Source organism: Numida meleagris, chromosome 4, assembly GCF_002078875.1.
Source record: "Numida meleagris isolate 19003 breed g44 Domestic line chromosome 4, NumMel1.0, whole genome shotgun sequence".
In the NCBI taxonomy this organism is placed as follows: Eukaryota; Metazoa; Chordata; class Aves; order Galliformes; family Numididae; genus Numida; species Numida meleagris.
In genome coordinates, this window is record NC_034412.1 from 84,009,788 (window position 1) to 84,021,857 (window position 12,070).

At 40.8% G+C, this 12,070-nt stretch overlaps 1 long non-coding RNA gene across 1 annotated transcript; it reads left to right on the forward strand.

The window, feature by feature from the left end:
* On the forward strand, positions 7,445-9,558 carry LOC110398265. The gene is made up of 3 exons (XR_002438290.1): positions 7,445-7,477; positions 8,301-8,366; positions 9,472-9,558. It is a non-coding gene; the product is annotated as an uncharacterized LOC110398265 (long non-coding RNA).

Below are 12,070 nucleotides of genomic sequence, written 5' to 3' on the forward strand. Positions count from 1 at the left end.
TTTTTTTTTTTTTTGGTATGCTATGACCTAGATTACTTAAACAGATTTTTCTTCTTAAATTAAAATAAGTGTAAATTGCAAATCACTGTATCCTTTTGAAAGCATTAAAGTCACATAAGAATGGTGTAATTAGAGTAAGTGATGAAAACTTTCTGGTAAGAACTTCAAAACATGTCAAATTAATAATGAACAACTTGAGGAAAGTGTTGCAAATAATGTTAATTAAAAATGTCCATGTGCAGCCCCTTTGAGGGCATATGCATAAATATCTAACAGTTTCTATTGGGGTCTCAGTTTATACTGAAAACGAGGAAGTCCTTATAATTCATAACTATTAGGAGGCTTTATAAATGGTCTTTCTCATATTTCCCACTGGAAACTATTAGATAATCTGTTTTTATTGTACAGAGCCAAACATTTGGCTTCATATTTTTGTTTTAGAACAGACCACAGAATCATGGGGATATTAGCCATCTCATAATTTTTAGGGGTGCCTAAAACCGTGTACATTTATTTCCGTCTTGAGAGTTTCTTAAAGTTACGATCTTTGATCCTTGTTCTCCTAAAAATGTTCCCCAAGATACATATAAAACAGGCATTAAAGGAGTTTCCTACTCTATGTTTCTTCATTAGCCATCTACCTTACCACCCACCAATGTTCTGGATTTAAGAGTCTACATAATTGAGTCTGTAAATTAATAAAAACTCCAGACAGCTGCAGCAACCAAGCAGTGGATGGTACATTGGCCTTAATGTTCTCATATTAGCACATTAAACAAGAAGAAGGGGAGCTTTTAACCATGCCTTTTTATTTTTAATGACAAGACATATTTCTTCATGCAAAGTTAGTTAATTGGGGGGGGGGGGCGGCTGCAGGGGGGGACAAATCCGAATTAACAGAGATACAACAAAAGGACATCTCCTGGACTGAAAGATTATTTTCTGAGTATCTGAGAAACATTGTAAATAGGAAGCAATGTACCTCAGGCACAATCTGAACTGGTGCTCAGCGTTCCAAACTCTGAGTTATTCAGTATTTCAAAATGACAGCTTGTAAATGTAAATTTTATGAAATGCAGAGCAATAAATTTTTCTAAGTTTCTGTCATTTTGAATTTTAGTGGCTCACATTGAGGCCTCCAGCCTTTTAAATCACAACTTGTATGAACACAGCTCTACACCAGGCACCATCCTTAAATGCATGCTTTTAAAAGCTTCGTTATTGCGTTTGCTCACAGAATATCGTTGTCAGAATCCAGGTATGCATGTCTCATGTCAGTGATAGGCTGACAGGCTCGTGCCTTCTGTTATGTTTACATTGTATATTGTATAAAGCTTTCTTCTCTTCATTCTCACTAGGCAGAAAATAAGCCAGGGTTAGAAGTGATATCATTCTTCAGACCAGCCAGATTTTCTCCTTTGATCTCAAAAAATTCTTTACATGCTCATGGCAAGAGTCTGGCACAAAGATCCTTGGATTGCACTTGAGACAGTCATCGAATGATTCAGGACAAATGAAAACATACCATCACATACCAATTAATGCTAAAATCTAGCAGAGAATATTTTGGAAAAGCTCTTGGATGACAAAGTGAGATCAGTGGAGATCTCTGGTAACACTTTAATGCATTAACAGAGTTTGAGGACAAGGCAGTTTTGCGTAGGCGAAGGATCTCAGGAACTTGGCCAAAAAGCTCAGACATTTATGAGAGCAATTATTTTTTTTTCTTTGCAGAAGATTACAGCTGCCACTGAAGCACCAAAGCAAAGTGTCAGAATTGCACAGCATCCAACAGGTTTATGATTGCCAGTGAGAGTGTAGTATGGAGCCACTTCACTTGATGTGCTCCAATTGTCACATACACACAAGTCTGTGTGTGCAGCAGCTGTATGTGTGCATGTGTTTGTCCATTGAAGGGAATGCTATCAAATCAGATATCACATTTTCATACCAAAAAATGGGCACTCTAGTTACAAATAACCGAAGTCAGTCACACCAAACATTTCAAATGGCATTGCATGGTGAGAAAAACTATAGTCAGCGTATCTAATTGTACGCCTGAATCTTGTTTCTCTTAGCACTCTAGATGTGCATTTTTCATAGTATTTAATTTTCATAGTATTTCATAGTATTTCACATCCAATACAGCATGCAAGTGATGAAATTATTTAACATACTGCCAAGTGAAAACAAATCTGTTCATTTTGTTATCAACTAGCAGGCTTTCTTCCTGAAGAATAATTTAGTAAAATCAATAGGATCGGAACCACTATTAGATGTTACAAGGGTATGTGGCGGAAGCCTCGAGACACTGAAAAGAACACCCAATCTCTTGTTAGTAACACTTGCATATTCTCAAAACCTTAATTACATGGTCTGCTTAAGTACAAAATTAGTTATGTAAAATCTGTCATAGACATTGTTTAACTTTTTTTGTGGAGTGCTTCCCGTTAATCTCTTCCTTACTGACCATTATCTATATTCCTCTGTCTGCTAATAGTTTAGCTAAACCCAGATCTGAGATAATCATAGCATAAAGCTAATCCAGCTCTGTCTAGAACACCTATAGTTTTGGCACTGGTAAATTAAATGGCCTCAAAGATAAAGCATTTCCTAGGAGGAAATTAGCTTGGGAGCACACTGACCAGTGCTGAATGAAAGTGTTCTGAGTGAGTCATAGGTTTTGATAGCACACCAGCAGAAAATCAATACAAAGTAGAGTTTTGAAAATCAGTTATCTCAGACATTATTTTGCTGGTCAGGCTCACAGGTTATCGGCAGTTTTCTCTCATTTTACTTTTATTTGTTGCAATAAGGAAGATGGACTGCAAAAGTCTCTGAAATTACAGCTTTTTGTCATTCCAGCTGAGATACATCATGACAGAGCTGCAAGCCTTACTGAGTTAAATAATACCAACAATATCCAAGAGAGTATGTTTATTAAAGCTCCCCCAGGCCAGCTGCTGAATCTTACTGAGATCCCCCACTGCCTGGCTAGGACATCAGCTGGTTTGCTGCATATCCAAAATGGCAGAAGGGATATGTGCCCAGGCTTGCTGCTCAGGGCATGGCTGAGTCCTTGATGAAGATGAGCTCATACGAAGGAAGGCAGGAGGCTGTGGGGTGGGTGAGATGTGGGTGCACCTTTGTTTCTCCCAAACTTCTTGCTGTGGTGGTAATCATGGGCAGAAGTGTGGAATAAAATAATGGAGGGAGTGAGGATGATAACATCTTGAACTGCTGCAGCTGTTTATCCTCTGTGAGTCAGAGCCCTCTGTCACTGCTTAGTGACAAGAATGCCTGTTGGGCACAACAGATTTTTCAAAGTTGATTAAGACATTATATTTAGTTATTCAGATGGGGATCATTTTTTTTCTGGCAAAGCACGGCATATTTAATGGTGCAGTCATCCTTGTCTTACTTTGCTGATGTGTTGCACTGACATGGCACAGCAGATGAATGGCTGATGGTTCATGGAGGTAGAATCAGGCCTGATCATCTCCCACCCTGCATCTCACGTAGACACCGGAAGCACTATACAGCATGAGCAGGAGGCTACTAAATGGTGCCTTACAGATATGTCAAGCTCATTTTTTGACTGGAAGAGTTATCTATTCAAGAAAATCAAGCGCAGGTGTCTGCACTCAGTGAAAACTTAACCCTCCATGATGGTTTCAAAGGAAAGTGTGCATGCAGCTGAGTAATTCCATACCAAGGTGTGCAACCGATTGATGACACTGCTTGTACAATCAAGGCAGCTAAAATCCCTAGTCATTGATTAGAATCTCCGTTCACTAAAGTAATTTACACAACTACAGCCATTGGATCATATTTGCTCCTTAAAAATTGCAACTTTGCAAGGTAGGCATGAAGGAAGAATGAGGAATTTGTCACAGTCATAGAGGAGAACAAGGAAATAATGAGGTGGCTTTATTTAATATGACAGGCAACTGCACTGGGTCACCAGTACCTTCCAGTTAAGAGGAAAAAGCAGGTGGAACCATGAAGGACTAGAGGAACAGGCTCTCACCTCTTCACATCTCAGTCTTGGTGTAACTGGACTGGTAACAGACTTTTGCCACATAGTATGGGAGCTCCTTAAAGATCTATACAGATGTATAACCATGAGTAAAACCAAAAGAGATCTCGTTCTGGGAGAAAAGCTGCTGGAACAGAAGTTCAAGTTTTGCCAAGCAGATCACAGATCAGAGTACTTTTCCATGCTATAGAGAGACTAGTAAAAGAAAGGCTAGGAGTCCAGGGAACTAATTAATAGGTGAGATCACATGGAAAACATGGTTGGCACGTGCTGCAGTGAACACAGAATCGTGCGCTTAGGTATTGCAGTCACAACTATAACACTTGCAGTTTAGTGTTGGAGATAAATGTATTTCTGGAGAGGTCAAGGTTGGGAGCCCTGTGTTCTAATCTTGCCTTTGAGGCTGACATCATATATGACTTTGAGCAGGTCTGGCAGACTTGGCAGAAAAGGGATCGTAGTGAATTTCCCATGCCAAGATTCATTCAGCTCATGTATGTCCCGTTCTTTGGATAGAGATCAATAAGGAATGATGATAGAAAGACTGACCATAAAAATGACTAAAGGGATACATTCATTATCATGGATATTTAAAAAATCCGTTGCAATTATTTCTTTATTCAGTAAACAGAGTTTATTTTCTTGTGTATTGTTCACAAGGAGACCATATCTTCATAGATTGATAGATTATATAAAAGGATTTACTGATGTATTCCAGCTGGTTTCTCTTGGCATAAGGTTCAGTGTGAGAAAAGAATAATTGACAAAACCCTTGGGAAAGTGGAAAATACGATATGTTGCAACACAGGTTTACTTCAGGTAGATTGTGTCAGATTGATGTGACAGTTTTTTCTTTGCTGAAAGATTTTTTAGACAAGGGAGATATCATCTAGGTGGGTATAGTCTATGCGGACTGACAAAGACAGGGTATCTACTCATCAAATTAGAAAGGTGAAAATCAGTAGATAAACTAAAATGGGTGAACTAGCTGAAGGGAAAATTTTTATGGTATTACTGAAAGAAAATGTATCATGTTAGTAGGGATGGGCTACCTCAAGGATAAGGTTCACTTGCAACCTTGAGGAATGCGTTTCTTGATAAGCTCACCACAAAAAGCAGGATCAGTCCAGTTAACTGATAAAATAATGTTTGAAAGCTATAGCACTGGCTCAAGATACTGGGCCAAAAGAACTGAATAACTGTGGAGTGGAACACTTGATGTGGGATAAGATACAGATACGTGAAATGACTGCATTTGGAAACTAGCAACCAAATCTTCATGCATGTACTGAGCCTGTCTGCAATGGAGTTAAATTTCTTCATGGCAGTCAGTTTGGTGCTATGTCTTGAACAGGTAACTAAAACAGCATTGATAACACATCGATGTTTCACTGTTGTTGAGCAATGTTTGTACAACATCAAAGTACCTTCTTTTTCTCCTAATGAGGAGGTTGGAGGTGAGCAACAGGCTGGGAGGGAGCACAGCTGGGACAGCTGACTCCAGCTGCCTATAGGGAAATCCTGTACCATATGGTGTTGTGATCAGAAATAGATGCCGGGAGAAAGGAAAAGGAAGTGAGGATGTTCAGGATTATGGTATTTCTCTTCCCAAGTAACCATAGCATGTGCTGAGGCCTTGCCTTCCAGGATGCAGCTAGACTTCTGTCTGCTGATGGGAAGCAGTGAATGAATAGTTGCGTCATTTTGCTTTGCTTGCGTGTGCATCTTTGCTGTCTTTATTTCTACCCATGAGTTTTTCTTGGTTTTGTTCTTCCGATTCTTCAGATTCTACAAGAGGATACTGATGATTCAGGTATTTCCTTCCGACACTATCTTCCTAGATTCTATAAAATACTCCTAGAATTATTTCCCACATTCATTATAAAAGGAAGAAGAATGTTATGACCTGACTCTTCATCAGATTGGTAATTGGTCAACACTGTGAGAAAGACACAATTCTCTATCATTCTAATGAGTGCTGTGGTTTCTAGACAAGGAACAGGAATATCGAGTGACTCCCATGTTCAGGTGGGAAACTTCAAACTTGCATTGACTCTTTCAGTAGAACTTAGACTTTCTTTGTGTTAATTTAATTTGCCTTTCCTGTGGATGAGATCTTGTTCTCAAGATCTTTTTGACCTCTTTTATTTCCCTAGCTGTTATTTAGCCCAGCTGTAGCTGGATTTTCTACTGAGTTGGCTAACATGCTTTCCTTCAACAGTGAGAAAAAAAAATGTTTACCACACTGCAAATGTGGTGTGGCTTTACTAGCAAATTCGGCTAATGGAAAGACCGGAGAACTTGTTTGTGAATTCGCACAACCAGAGAGCAAATTTCCAATGTGGGTTTTTCATTTTACCTGCGGCGAGAGTTTCTGTTAGTGTCTTAAGTACTGGCCAGGTGATACTTAGCTATTTTCCTTTTCACAATGTAGGGAAAATTTAGCCCCTTAAAAAAAAAAAAAAAAAAAAAAAAGGCAAAAAAAAAAAAAAAAGCTACTACTTACTTTACTCTTCTCTCCCTGGCATAGACAGGTCAGAAAGGAGATGTGTTATTTAGTACCAAACTCCTTTGCCACTTTAGTGGGAGGGTAGATGAGGTTAGCCATCTCTTAAACATTCAGCTTGGCCTCCATAGTCCCGTGCTTGGTGAACCTCACTGGTCCCATTTTAGTGGGTAGTTTGTGGAGAACAGCTGGCTAGCGGTTCTTCCCTTTTTATTATGCAATGTAGTTTATAAAGTTGCGGCCTTCAGTTTAACCATATTCCTCTGTGGAAAGTCTTGTTCACTACAGCGTCTGGGCCAGAGACATTTACATCACTGTAATCACCAAGCACTTAAGGCAGTTACTCCTTAAATGACCTTGGGTTAGCAGGACGCAAAATGGAACAATGCCCTTCCAAAAGCAAGTATTTCCAACTTGAGTAGGAAATGTTTTTACACTTATTAAAAACAAATGATTATTTACCAGTTCCATTCAGTTGCCAGTCTAGTCAGCTGCAATAATCATTCAGTCTGACTCAAGGCACAGTAATCAAACAGCCCAGAAGAAAGATATCCTGGCAAAGACATTAGAGATGATACTGATGAAGAAGAAACTTAAAAATATTTTCAAATCTCTACTACAATGAAAAGTTATAGCTATTTTCTATTCTGCTTCAGAGCATAGCAACAAGATCAAGATAATAATAGATCTGCTATTGTTTTTATTTTTTATTGATGTGCTGTAGCAGAAATGCTAAGTCACAGCTTGAACCAGTGATTGAGCACCTGGTGGGAAAACAGGGCCAACCCAGGGGAGCTCAGGTGCATGCAATGCACCTCAATGACCAGAAGAGGTGGAGCCAGGATCCACTCCTTCCCAGACCTCATTTAAGGTAGGCAGTGGTGACAAATGTATTTTGCTGGAGATCCTTGTCTATATGAGGCCTTCTAAGGGTAAGTAGCCTCTTTTTCCTTTGTTTCTGCGTCTGCTGCTGCATTTGGGCTTATCTGTGCTTGCTGCAGCCTAGGACTTTGCCACCCTGCTATTATTACTGCACTTTCCACTGCATTTTAGTGTTACACACACATTCTACCTTTTTCTGCAACATTTTTTCTTTTCAAGGACTCCTTTCTTATTCAGATAAACATAATAGCAATTTCCATCTTGAAGATTAGGGGAGACTATGGATCTCAACTGTGAGGATTTGAAACAGAAAATCTGATATGAATCAAATACAGTAAGAAGCGTGTGTGCGTAAGCATAAGAAGAAGCAGCAGAGCGAAAGTTAAGGGAATGCTTGTATTGGTAATGAAGCACATGGCTCCCAGTCAATCAAACAGAGAAACATGTTGTTTCCACCCAGTGCTGAAGACAGTGTAGGTGAGAATGGCAGAAAGGTTGCAGGATCTCACACGTGCTGTTCCTTTTTTTGTCAGTCCATCTTTCCACCTCATTCAGCTTGATCCACACCTAATGCTGAAGCTTGGGAGGAGTATACAGCTCCGACACAGGGAAGGATGACACAATTGATTAATTCTTGCTATAACTATTTCCCCCAGAAATAGTGATTTTAGTGTCTTTTGCAGCTGGAAATGAAAAACCAGATCAAAGATATTTGTTAAATTCACTGTGTGCTGATAAAGATGTGAGATGAAGTAGTGGCCTCAAGCAGCAGCAGCAATCAGACTTTGTACAGACACCTGAAAGTCTCAGCTGAAAGTGAAAGCCTACCTTGACTACATGTAAGTCTTCTGATATTTGACTTGTTCTTCTCAGCAAACTCTCAGGGATTCCTGTATGGTGTTTTACATACTCAAGAGTCCACTGATTGAGAACTGTCAGGTTAGTGAATTGAAATTTTCTCCCTTTATCTGAAGTATAGACATAGGAAACTCTCCATACTGTTTGGTTACATATACAAAAGCTGATTTAATTCAGTAGAAAATGCTCAGCCTAATAGGCCAAAATGTGACTGAGGATGAGATTACAATTAGCTTCATATTTAGAAATTAAACTTAATTCAGAGATTTTCAAATTACTTCCATCTCACTTTATTATTGAAAATATTCTTAGGACTATTAGTGACACTTATTATATCTTATTCCTTTTTGAATATGTAGAGAGTAAAACTAATACTCACTTAAATAGATAAGCTATGCAGCCTCAGGACAACTAAGCTCATGAACACTACAATGGAGATGAGTTCCTACATTGTTCACTCATTCAGATGATGAAGCTAAAAAAAAAAATTCAGGCATTTTTCTACAGGAAAAATGAATATATACTGGGAAGAAAATTAACTTTGGGGATATGTATTACAACACAGACACTTTTCTCATATTTCAAAGGAGAATACACTGAGCTTGGAACATGTTCCTCTCTGACTGTCCCACTTTTGCACACTCAGCCCCAAACCCCTTTAAAACTCTCTCATGCACACAAAGTACTGAACAGATTTTATTACTCTTGGATTTAAGGGTGACACTGGCTCCCTCCCACCTCAGCTGCTGCTCTCCACCCTGAGGCAAACCACATGCACCCATAATGCCCTCATGCCTCCTGACATGTGCCTTAAAGGCACTGTGCGCTCTGTCAGTGTGAGCTGGCAGTTTTGGCTCACAGCCCAGCTCTTCCCTCTGGGCTGGAGCCTTGGCTTACCCAGCACGAGTTCTGCAAGGGCTGGGGCAGCAGCAAGGCTGTGGCACCCATGTGCAAAGGTGCTCCATGACAGAGCTGCATGCAGGAAAACGTATAGTTTTTCCACCAGGAGCTCAGCTTTAATGAAGGATGAGGAGCCTGGCTGTGTTTCGCTTGCTAACGTATGCTATGAGAGCACCGGTATTAATCTCTCTTCTGGAGAAAGGAGGGAAAAAGCTCTTTTTCTTCATGAGTTGTAGGTAGCTTAATTGGGAAGCTTTACGTTCATCTTTTTCTGTTCATTCTTAAGGTCAGTTTGACAGAATTAGCTGGAATGGGAATGCTTCCACCAATATTCCTTGTGGTTTGTCAGTGCCCTGCCTGATAAGAGATGTGGAGCTTTTAAATGCCCCATGGTAAGAGCACAACAGCTCTGTATGTGAAGAGTCTTCAAGGAAAATTCCATGTTCATCTCCAGTGCCCTTCCTCCTGAGAAATGCCACTTGGCTGTACCCTGATGCTGATCCTGTGACATTCCTTCTTAGGACAATTTGCAGTAAAACTACGCTAAAAATGATTCCAAGTGGAAAATACTTGATGAGTAACATGCATAATTTGTTTTTTTTTTTTTAAGCATGAGAAAGTGACATAGATGTGTGTCTGTCTGGTTTTCCATTAGAAATTTAGGGCTTTTCTCCACTTTTTTTTAAACAATGTTACTGAGAAAGCTTTTGGCCTCAATTCTGTGTACAGATGAACACATGAGTAATTTTCTTTGCATAAGGAATAGTGATCACACTGAGGACTCAGTAAGACTGTGTACTTGTAAGACTGGAAACTTCTGACAAACATTCCAAGCAGAAAACCTGAAAGAGACTGAAACAGGAATGACTTTATCCAGGTGTTACACAGAGTTGTTCTAAATATTTTTAGCTTGGAATTGCATCAGGTAAAGTACACCTATAATTTACATGGTTTATGCTGTCACTTTTGTTCAAGTTGTTTAAAACATACACAAATAATTGCTATTGGCATATTGGAAGGGTATGTTGTGTGGGTGAGCAGTGATCTGACATTACTGTGTGCATAAAGAGTCTGGAATAAAGAACATGATTCTTAAAGTAGCAGATATAACCAAGCTGGGAGAGGTAGCATGCATTTTGGAGGACAAGTTCATAAATAAAATTATACTGACAAATTGTTTGAGCAGCCTGAAATACAGGATGAAATTCCATGGGGACACGTAGAAGGCACTACATTTAAATAAGATTCAAACCTTAAAGTGAATGATGTTCAGATAACAGGAGGGGATTCAGTGTGGTGTGTGTTTTTTTTTTTTTTTTTTTAGTAAATCAGAAACAGTATGAGTCACTAATGTCATACCATGAAGAAAGCAAACCTCATACTGGGATATGTAAACAGGAGTCTTGTATACAAGACACATGAAGTAACACTTCCACTTAGTACTCACAGGGCCTCAACTGAGGTACTGTGTCCAGGTTTTGGCACAATGCTTCAAGTAAGTGGAGAGGGGCCAAAGGAAAGCAACCTGAATAATCAGAAGTCCAGAAAAGACAACTCACGGAATGATGGGAAAAAGGGGAGTTGTTTAGTCTACGGAAAACAAGGCTGAAGACAATTTTCAAATACATGAAAGGCTGCTGTCAAGGGGAGGTTACAAACTGCTGGTCATCATGCATAACCACACAATGGTCTGAAATTTGGCTGGGGTAAAGTTTTATTACTGTTTATCTATAGGGATAGCAAAGTTCTGAGAAGATAGAGACATCATGGTTTTCTATGGCTATCTGGAGGCTCTCAGAGGTTAAACAAACAGCTGATGAAGAAGGCTGAACTACAGCTTGGAGAAAATAGGGCAGACAGGGTGTGATACTTGCTGTCACACTTGTGTTTTTTCCTGTTAGGACAATATTTATAAATATTGACGTATCTCGTTAATCTGTGAAAGCCCAACCAAACAACTTAATAGGCCTTGGCCATGCAAGTAGATACTGCTAGTTCTGTTAAGACCTGCTACATTTCCTAGACCTCTTAAGAAGAGTCACAGACCATGGCCTTTAATGTGTCCAAAGGAAATACCCCAGGGTCTTGTCCTTTCCTAGATCTTGAAGGGGCTGGTCCAAAGTTGCCCTTTACTGGAAGTTAATGGTATCGGGGGCTGCAGGATAAGGGGTGGGCATCTGCCCAGCACAAGGATCGTGGCTTAACACGGTCGGTGATAGCGTACGGAGGGAGCTTCTGTCAGTTTGCAATGCATTTTGAGCTGCAAAGGGGAAGAGTAAAGCTCTGAGTTAGCCTTAATCCAGTGCTTTTTAGGTAACTGCCTTGGACATCTGTTGCCCCTAACAGATTAATAATAATAAAAAAAAGCTAACAGTAAGTTTTCAAGGCTGTGGCTGAAACTGGGTAGGAATTAAGGCTGTGAGAGAGGAGCACAATGATATTAACTCAGTTCTGTGACACCTGATGCACCGCCAGACTGAGATCGCTCAGACCGGGCACGGACAGCTCTGACCGCCGGCAGGCCCCGCGGGACCACGCCACGTCCCTCAGCACGTCGGGCGCAGCAGCTAGGAGCCAGCCCCAGCCCCACGCTACCCCTCTCAGTTCGCTCCGTCCCGCCGCCCCAGACCCGCAGACGGGACCACGAGGGCCCTCATCCCTTCCCCGCCCGCGGAGGCGGTCCTGGCTCCGCCCCGCGCCCTCTGACCCCGTGCTCCTTAGTTACCGCGCGGGGCGTCGCTCCGGGCCGAACCACTGCCGCTCGAAGTTGAGCCACTCGCCCTCCTACGGGGGGGGGATGTTAAAGTGAAGGCATCATGGCTGCCCCCTGCGTACGCCCGCAGCGGCTGCCGGACTCACTGCACTAGCTCCTGCCCTCTCCCCCT